This window comes from Bison bison, unplaced genomic scaffold, assembly GCF_000754665.1.
Source record: "Bison bison bison isolate TAMUID 2011002044 unplaced genomic scaffold, Bison_UMD1.0 scf7180017864484, whole genome shotgun sequence".
Lineage (NCBI taxonomy): Eukaryota > Metazoa > Chordata > Mammalia > Artiodactyla > Bovidae > Bison > Bison bison.
Genome location: NW_011495044.1, coordinates 6,543,440 through 6,552,992, shown reverse-complemented (window position 1 = coordinate 6,552,992; position 9,553 = coordinate 6,543,440).

Sequence of the window (9,553 nt, the reverse complement as noted above, 5' to 3'; positions counted from 1 at the left end):
AGCGAGCCTCCAGCAGATGGGGCCCTCGCTGTGGGGGGTCTCTGAGCCGGAGGGGCTGCAGTGGGGAGGCTCTGTGGGGATGAACTGCAGCTACACAAGCCCCCATATCCTCTCTCCGAAAAGTCTCAAGTCAGAGACACAAACCCCACAATCTACATTCACACTCCCGCCTGAGAGATTCAGAGGCGGCCTGTAGAATATGACCATACTCGCCATCAGCAAGCAGCAGGGCAGCCGCACACGCACTATAATATTCTAGATGCACATCCCAGACAGGCGAGCATGCACAATGGTGCACTGAATGAGGTTTGGGAGGGAGGAAGAGGGGGCAGCTGGGTCCAGCTGCTTTCCCGCTTTGGTCTCTGGGCTCCTGCAATTATGTCTTGTTGCAATGGGTCAGTGGGTCCTCGGAGTCCAGGGGAGCCCTGAGAGCAGATGCAGCCACAGACCTAAGGCCTTTTCTTCTTCTTCTTTTTTAAATATTTATTTATATTTATTTATTTGACTGTATTGGGTTTTGGCTGGGGCATGCAAACTCTTAGTTGTGGCATGTGGGATCTAGTTCCCCATCCAGGGATCAAACCCAAGCACCCTGCACTGGGAGCCTGGAGTCTTAGCCACTGGACCACCAGGGGAGTCCCCAAGGCCTTTTCAATATTGGAGGAAAAGGGGCTCCGGACACTCTACCTGGATCCCTCTCAAGTCAGGAATGCTGAGTGGAGGTAAAGAGAGGAGAGATTAGGCTTGTAGGGAGGGCTTCTGGGAGGAGCTCATGTCCTAGGATGCCCTCCTGTGTGCATGGGCTTGAAGTCTTTGTCCAAGGCAGGCTGAGTCGGAAGGGGGGCAAAATGGGGGAAGGCTGCTTCCGTTCCCTTCTCAGCCCACCAATCTTTCCCTTATGCTCCAGATCCTATGTTTTCAGTGTCAAGGAGCCCTAGGTTCCATCTTAACTCAGACCTGCCTGATGACACCAATCTCAGCTCTCCTGATCTCTGTGAACCTCAGTGTCCTCATCTGTAAGCTGGGCAGGACAGTCTCCACTGGGTTCTTGTGGAGGCGGGATGAGATCACTGCCTGGATGGAAACTTGGAAAGGGAGGGCGTGGCTTGGTTTTCCTGCCTGGCTGCCAGGGGTGAGTAAGAGGCTGTGAGAGCAGGAGCAGAACCTGCCTGTTCCCTCAACCAGTTCTTGCTAAGGGGTGTCAGGAGCGACCACGCCCACACCCTGCTTGTTCTGGGCTGGAACGTGTTTCTGACTGGAAGCGTCTGGCAGGGTCCTGGCTGTCTCAGATTCCCGCCTGCCTGCGTGCTCAGTCGCTTCAGTCGTGTCTGACTCTTTGTGACCCCATGGACTGTAGCATACCAGGCTCCTCTGTCCATGGGATGTTCCAGGCAAGAATGATGGGAGTGTGTTGCCATACCCTCCTCCTGGGGAATCTTCCCGACCCAGGGATTGAACCTGAGTCTCTTATGTCTCCTGCGTTGGCAGGGGGGTTCTTTACCACTAGTGCCACCTAGGAAGCCCAGCCTGGGTAGGTACATCCACTTCCTCCCTGCAGGTTGGTGCCAGCTAGACGGATTCATAGCACTCCCCACTATCAAGAGATCCTTCCCACATGGGATGGGATCACTCTGTTCTGAGCTCTCAAACCCCCTCCTCTCTCCCTCTGAACTCAGCCCCTCCAGGTGTCTTCCTCTTTTGTCCTTCCTGTGCTCCTGAGAGTCACGTATAGGGGACCAGAGGATAGGAGAGGCGCGGCTGCCTTTGGCAGAGGAGAATGAGGCATCCTTCATCTCACCTGTTAAGTTTCCCTATTTCTCAGTCTTGGGGACGGGAAAGAAGGATGAAAGGTGAGATATCTTTTAGGAATGAACCTTTCCTTGTGTTTTTTCCCTTGCCTCAGCCTTCTAGGTCGATGGGTGGGGGTGAGGGTCCTCCCAGTGCATCAGTAGGATATTCAAATTAGGGGTGGTCAATTGCTCTTGAAATTTACTTTCATTTTTAGCAGAATGGCAGCCTCTGAGCTGGTGTTAATGCCCACAATCCGGTTATGCAGAACACGCTCTCTGCAAATCGGTAAATCATTAGCAGGGATTAATCACTCTGAAAGGCTGGGGCTGGGTTTGAGTTTCTCTCTCTCTCACTTTTTTTTTTTTTTTTAACACACTTTTTATCTGGATGGCTGCAAAATTCACCACCACAGGGTGGGGTGGGAGCAACGAGTGATAATTTAAGTTCTTGTCATCATTGTTAGACAAGGGATGTGCCTTCCTGGGCTTGGTGTTGCCTCTGACCGGCTGAGGGTGGTGAGTAGTCTGGAAGGGAGGGAGCTGGAAGGAAGTTCCTTGTGTCTGTGTGCCTTAGGGTGTTTACAGCAGTGAGCTGGGGTCTTGGTGTGCTTGTATAGGTTGGCAGCTGCAGGTTACCATGCCTGCACGAATTCCTGTTTGTATTTTACAGATGTGCGTAAGTATTTCTGTGCTTGTGTTAGGGTGTTTGTGCTTGGTTTGTATTAATATGTGTGCATTAGTGTTTGCGGTTGTTTCAGACAGTGCTTGCCATTGACAGTGCTTGCAAAGACCACACCTCACCTTCCTTAGTCTCCAGGAGGCTCTTGAGGGGGAGGAGGTAGAGCTGGAGGGAGGTCCTGACTTCACCTGGGGGGGCGTGGCTTATGCTTTATTGACATATGCATGAGCTGCTGCTTCTAGGAACTCCCCTTCAGAATAGACTGAGTCTAGTGGGGGAGCCCCTTATGGCAGATGGGGAGATGGGGAGGTCAAGGTCTCACTGTAACCCCTCTCATTTCTGTACCTCAAGTCTAGTGGCTTGGATTGGGAAAGCTGTAACTTCTGCAAAGCTGCAGTTAACAAAGCTCTGTCTCCTGATGGGAGCGGCATGGCAGTGATGGGATAGTTCTTTTCTCTTCCTAGTCTGCAATGCCCCTATGAGGGCTCTTGGGGAAAGAAGGGCATTCTTCTAGCCAGGACCAAGCTATGAATGGGACTCACTCTCACTTAATGTCCACACTTCCTCATTTCTGTCTTCGTCTCTAGCTTAGTGCAACTTTGGAGCAGTAGTTACTTTCAAATGACTCAGAAATGGCATTTCTAGGGTGTTGGTCAGGGTACATGAGTATGGAGATGAGGTCACAGGACTTCCCCCCTCCAGTCCCAGAGTGTGGGGTTTGAGGTAAGACTAAGTGGGCGTAGTCTTTACATCAGCTCTGATCCCCACCTAGTCCCCTTTGTACAGAGTCATCTCGGTGGCCCGGGTTCCATTGTCTACCATGCCACAGATGGCGCAGATGCTCTGTGCTCTTGTCCATGTGCCTCCTTCATTGCCCCACCGAATGTGCCTTCTTTCCCTCCGTGCAGCAGGCCAGCTTGGAGTCAGGGGGAAAGACAGAATAATACAGCTCTTTGGCTGTGCAAGTTGGGAGGGCCTGGAGAGAGCTGGCTGGGTTCAGTGCTGGCCTTCCTCAACTTTCTCAAGAGTAGCAGGTGGAGGGTGGCAGTGGCAAAGGAGAATTTAGGAATTATATTTTCCCAGGGACCTCTTAGCATCTTTATATATCTCTGGTGGCAGACATCTGTCTGAGCTTAGGGTAGCATCTGCCTGGGCTGGAGACAACATCTGTTTGAGGCTGGAACACCTGGCTGAGCCCACAACATTATCTGGCCCCAGGAAAGCTTTCGTCTGGGCCCAGGACATGTATCTGAACCTGGCACAGCATCTGTCTGGGCCTGGTGCAACATCCTCCTGGCCTGGGGGCAATGTCTGTTTGAGTCCTGGACATCTGTCTGACTTGGGGATGTCTGCTAAGCCCAGAACAATACCTGTCTGGGCCTGGGGGTGGACTTGTCATTGCAGATAAAATCACCCTGGAGTCTCAACTTTGGTTTGTGGCTGAGAACAGAATATATGCCAGATTCATGTCCCTGCTCTCATTTCGGCCAGGAAAGGGCTCTTCTGTAGAGTGCCTCAGTTTACCTCCATCTGTAGGCCCATTGGCCTGCTAGCTCTGGGCACCTCAAGGGACAGCCATAGCCTACACCCCCGGAGCTCCAGGAAACCAAAGTTAAAAGAATAAGGGGGAGTGGATAGGTGATAAAATCTAGCTACTGTGCAAGTTGGGAGGGCCTGGGCTAGGACCATTCTTCCTTCCTCCAGTCCCTTTGTTGAATCAAACCAGACAGCCCCCCCAAGACACACTCGGACATGTCACTTGCCTCCCGAGAAGCTGTTCCTTGCTCCCCATTGTGTATAGTATCCAACCCAAAGCCCCCTCTGGTCCTCTCCCTGCCTCTCCTCTGAACCAGCAGCATGGAGCTTCTTTCCCACAAACACATCAGGTCCTGATGGTTCCTTACCTTTGTGCACACAGCTCCCTCTCCTTGGAATGCCTTTCTCTCTGCCCCCTCCCCTGTCCTCCCATCACACTCTTCAGGTCCTAGTTCAAGGGGCACCTGCTCTGGGGTTTCTTTTCACTCCCTCTCTAGACCAAGCCACAACTTCTGCCCTGCTTCCATGCTGTATTGTGAAGACTACCTCTGTGTTAGCATTTGTGGGCTGGCATGCCATTGCCATTGCCCTTTGTAGATCTGTCTCTCCTGGCAGTACTGTGAGCTCTGAGGAGCAGCTGGCTCTGGTTCGTGTCTGTCTCCCCAGCACCCAGCCCAATTCCTGGTCTCTGGCGGTGCCAGTAAGAAAGACCTGTCAGACGATGACATGGTTATGCTTCTGTCATCTCATTCCATTCTCTGTCTGTGACCTGGATGAAGATTCGAAACTGACAGGAGCAGTGATGGCCAGGGAGCAGCAATGAATCGAGACCTATGACCTGTCTGAGGGCTCTGGGCATGGGACCCCATCTAAGTCAAGGCACACTTGGCCTAGCTTGTTGGAGAAGTTTCAGGGTTCCTGGGCTTACTGATCCTGCCAGAGAGGGGAAGTCACATAAAGTATTGTTACTATAAACACCATGTCCAGAGCAGACTGCTCTCCCTGACCATTTTTGGAGAAGAGTCTCTGAGGTCAGAGGCTGAGTAGGGAGGCATGCAGAACCATGACGAGGTAGCTAGGAAATGGGTGCTCCCAGGACAGGGTCTCTGCCTTGGTGGCTTTTATTCCACCAAACAGAAGTAGCTTTCTTGTTTTTGCTGCTGGTGAAAGCCATGCAAACTCATTTGTCAAAATTCTTGGCCTCAGAAATATACGAAACAGAAAGTGGAGGGCCTCTGTTCATCCCTCTACCTCCCCTCTGTTAACTGCTCCTCAAGGCTATATCTTTCCAGAACTTGTTTGCATGGACACACAGTATTTAATAAAATTGCTGAGATTTATTGAGTGCTACCCTGTGCTGTGCTTCTGCCTGGGTTTCCACCTTGCATCCTCACCAAAGCACTCTGAATTAGGTGCAACTCTAATTCTCATTTTACAAACGAAGAAACTAAGAGATATTAACATTAATAGTAGCCCATGTACATTGGGTGCTTGCTAGGTAGGTGCCAGCTACCATTCTAAGTGCTGTGCATGCTATCTCGTTGAATGCCTATAGTATGTAGAATGCCTGGCATGTAGTAGGCAATCAATAAATGGGGGTTGATGCTTCTGACTTGAAAGTTCGAGAATCTCAGATGATACATCTAGAGTTGTTCAGTGGACCCCTAGATGGGAGGGCTCTTGTCCCAAACCTCTTGAGTTGCAGGCAGCCTCTGCTGTGTCTGGAGATGCTGACTCAGCAGTGAAAGATGTAAATTCCTACCTTGGTTTGCATTTGATTTACACATATTTATTTATGAGTGTCTTTGATTAATGTCAAAGTGCCTCGGAGACTTTTCTGCCAGGCTTCAGGGCCCTGCAGAGGGCATGGGTCAGTGTGGACCGGCTGCAGGTTCTGAACGTGCCTGTCTGGGGGGCTGTTGGATGGGGTGAAGGTGACACCTGGGGACAGGTGGATGGCAGCCTGGGGTCTGAGTAGGTAGGCTGGGGCTTAAGATTCTGGAATGGGTGGTTTGGGCAGCTGGTGTGAGTGGGGCTGTTTGTCAGCATAAGGCAGGATCCAGCTAAGGGGCTGGGGCAGAGTCAGAGTGCCAGGCACTGGGGTGGGTGACTGGTGGCCCTTTAGGTGGCCACGGTCCTAGATAAGCCAGGCAACCAGTCAGGCTTTCTGGGTAGGAACTCATATGCTAGGAGTCCTAGGAAATGGATGTGGGGCTCAGATTAGGACACCTGGTCTAACCTGGTGAGGCCTTCTAAAACAAAGCAGAAATCATTAAGAAGAATGAAATAATGCCATTTGCAGCAACCTGGATGGACCTAGAGATTGTCATACTGAGTGAAGTAAGTCAGACAGAGAAGGAGAAATATACTATGACATCCCTAATATGGGAATATAAAAGGAAATGTTACAAATGCTGTTACTTATAAGACAGAAAGAGATACACAGATTTAGAGAATGAGCTTACAGTGGCCCGGGGGAAGGATGGAGGGAAGGGATAGTTAGGGAGTTTGGGATGGACATGTACACACTGCTATATTTAAAATGCATAGCCGACAAGGACTGTATAGCACCGGGAATTCTGCTCCATGTTATGTGGCAGCCTGGATGGGAGGGGAGTTTGGGGGACAATGGATACTGTATATTTATGGCTGAGTCCCTTCGCTGTTCACTCGAAACTATCACAACATTGTTTGTTAATCGGCTATACCCCAGTACAAAATAAAAAGTTAAAAAGAAAAAATAAAACAAGGCAGAAGCTTAGAGGCAGGAAGGAGCCTCCCTCCAGAGGTGTTCTGCCTGGTGCTGTCCAGGGCAGGGATCCCCTGCTTGGATGCTTTGGGACAGGGCGCACTTTTCACAATCAAGGCCTTGGGAAAATCTGCTCACTAGCAGGAATAGTCTGTGTGTGCCGGTGGTGCCCAGCCCTGTGCCTGGCACCATGGGGAAGGCCAGTCCCAGCCTGCAAACCTTGGCAGAGAAGCTGGTGAGATAAGGCGGGAAGGGCAGGGCCCTGGCCTTGATTGAAGGCTGCATGCACTTTTATCCATTATCTCCTTTGATCGTCAGCAGGATCAAAGGCAGTGACTGTCTTATCTCTACATTACTGAGGAGGAAGCAGAGACTCAGAGAGCTGCAGTGACTTGCCCAAGGTCACACCATGAGTGAAGGAGCTCAGATTTGAACCCAGTTCTGTTTCATTCTATAGTCTGGGCACGTAGTTTATTCTGCTTCAGCCATGTATACAATAAGGATCATACCCACCTTGCTTGATTGTTGTGAAGGTTAGATGAGCTCAAGTATGTAGGGAGCATGGCACAGTGGCTGGCAAACAGTAAGTGCTCAATAAAAGTTTTTTTCCTTAAGTAATAGAGCCAGGATTTTAAATTGTGGTCCAGTGGACTCTACTGTTTGCCTGGTACTATGGTTCTTGCCAAGGCTGGTTGGAAGGGGGCTGGTTGGGAACACAGCAGAACTCTGTTGTGGGTTGTGTGAGCTCTTATTGTGCGTGGACGCTGCTGGCCACCTGCATATGGGAGGGGCCACCTGCCAGCCAGAGCCCCTGCCAGCTCTAGCCCTAACCCTGGGTAGGGTGGGGACTCTGAAGTTAGCTCTAGTCCTAACCCTGGGTAGGGTGGGGACTCTGAAGTTGTGTTCTTGGAATTGCCTGAATTTGTGTGTGTGTGTGTGTGTGTGTGTGTGTGTGTGTCTGTATTCTCGGTGAGGGTCCTTGACTGGGAAAGGAAAGACAACTTTGAGAGCTCTATTGGCAGGCAGAGGTCAGGGCCCTTTCTCATTTCCAGTGGCAGAGATGAATCAGGTGAGGGAGGGAAGCCTCAGGTGAGGATATGAGGAAAGTCACTGACAGAGGAAATAGCAAGAGCAAAGGCTCTGGGGTTAGAATGGGCTTAATGTGTATCTTCCCCAGTAGTTATGGAGACAGCATTGACTTATATCTTCTCGTGTTTGGGGTGGAGGAGCTAGGTGGGAGCAGGGTTCCTTCATTCATTCGTATATTAATTCAACAACTATTTAGTGCTCATTTTGTGCCAGGCACTATCCTACGTGCCGATGGCTAACATTTATTGAGCCCTTACTATATGTCTAAGCACTTTAGTATGTTATTTCATGTATTTTTTACGCAACACAAGGAATCCTGGGGAGATAGTTGGGTTTCCTTTGATTCCTTCAGACTCTTCCCACCTCCTAACCACCTCAGGCACCAGTGTCTGCCACTTAGACAGGGCAGGATCCGCACAATGGGTGAGGCAGGGTGGTCCTGAGAACGTCATGGCTCTGGAGTCTTACATGTCCTGGCTAGGCCCTGCCCAGGATCAGGCCCTGAGCCTCCTGGAAGCCACCCAGTAGAGGGTGGGGTGCCCACATTAATCCCATCCAACCAGGCCTGCCTCAGAACTTCCTCTCCCTGGGGCTCCCAGTCACATCTTCCCTGTATCCCCTCCATCGCTTAGATCCTGGCCCCCTGGTAGCTCCCTGCATAGCTAAGCCCTGTCTTCTGGGCTCTGCCCAGGGAGCCAAGTTATGGCTTGGAATATCGGCTCTTGGCAGGGAGAAAAGAAGGCTCTGTACTTGTTTTCTGGTGGGACTGTCCTGAGGCACTCCCTGTGCTTCACTAACACTGATGGAGGTTGCAGGGACGGTGTTCACCTGGCCTGGCTCCCTCTGTCCCGTTCCCAGGTGGTGAGCACACAGGCCTCAGCCAGGGCGGGCTTCTCAGGTTCTGACCATCCATCTGTGTATGTGACCTGGGCTCTTCAACATCTCCTACAGGAAAAGGAACAGAGAAGAGGAAATGGAAAAGTTGCTCAAAATTCAGAGGCCAAGGAAGGAGTCTGGTGGATAAAGAAACCTGGGGAAGAAGGCTTTTTGGATAGCACAAAGGAAAAGGAAGATCTTGTTCTGATGGGCTATACTAACTTGGAAGTCATGACTCCATCTGTCTTCCCATCCACCCAACCATCTGTCTATCCATCCATTCTTCCACTTGTCTATTCATTCACCCATCCATCCACCTGCTAGATCACCTGTCCATCCCCCAGTCCATCAATCCCTCCATCCCCCAACCTACCCACCCATCCATCCATTCATCCATGCCGCAGACCATCCATCCATCCCCCAACCCACCCATCCATCCATCCATCCATCCATCCCCTAGTCCATCCATCCATCCATCCATCTATCCATCCATCCATCTGTCCATCCCTCAGCCTACCCATGCATCCATGCATCCACTGACTGAATGCCTAACACAGCCACCGTTCAGTTATGTTTACTGAGTGTGTATGTTGGAGAGCTGGTCAGTGTTTATACTTTTGTGACCCTTTTGTTTATGTAATTCCTTTCCCCACCTGGTTCTTACAGAAGTTCCTTGAGAACTCAGGGTCCCTATCCCTATAGAGCCAAGAGGAAGGGTTCTGTCTTGGCTGTGGGGTTGTCAGCAGCTGCCTGGCTTGGATACCCTGGGGGACTAGGGTCGTGGGGAATCGTGCATGCTGCTCCCACCCCTGCTGGGCTGGGCCTGTGACCCTC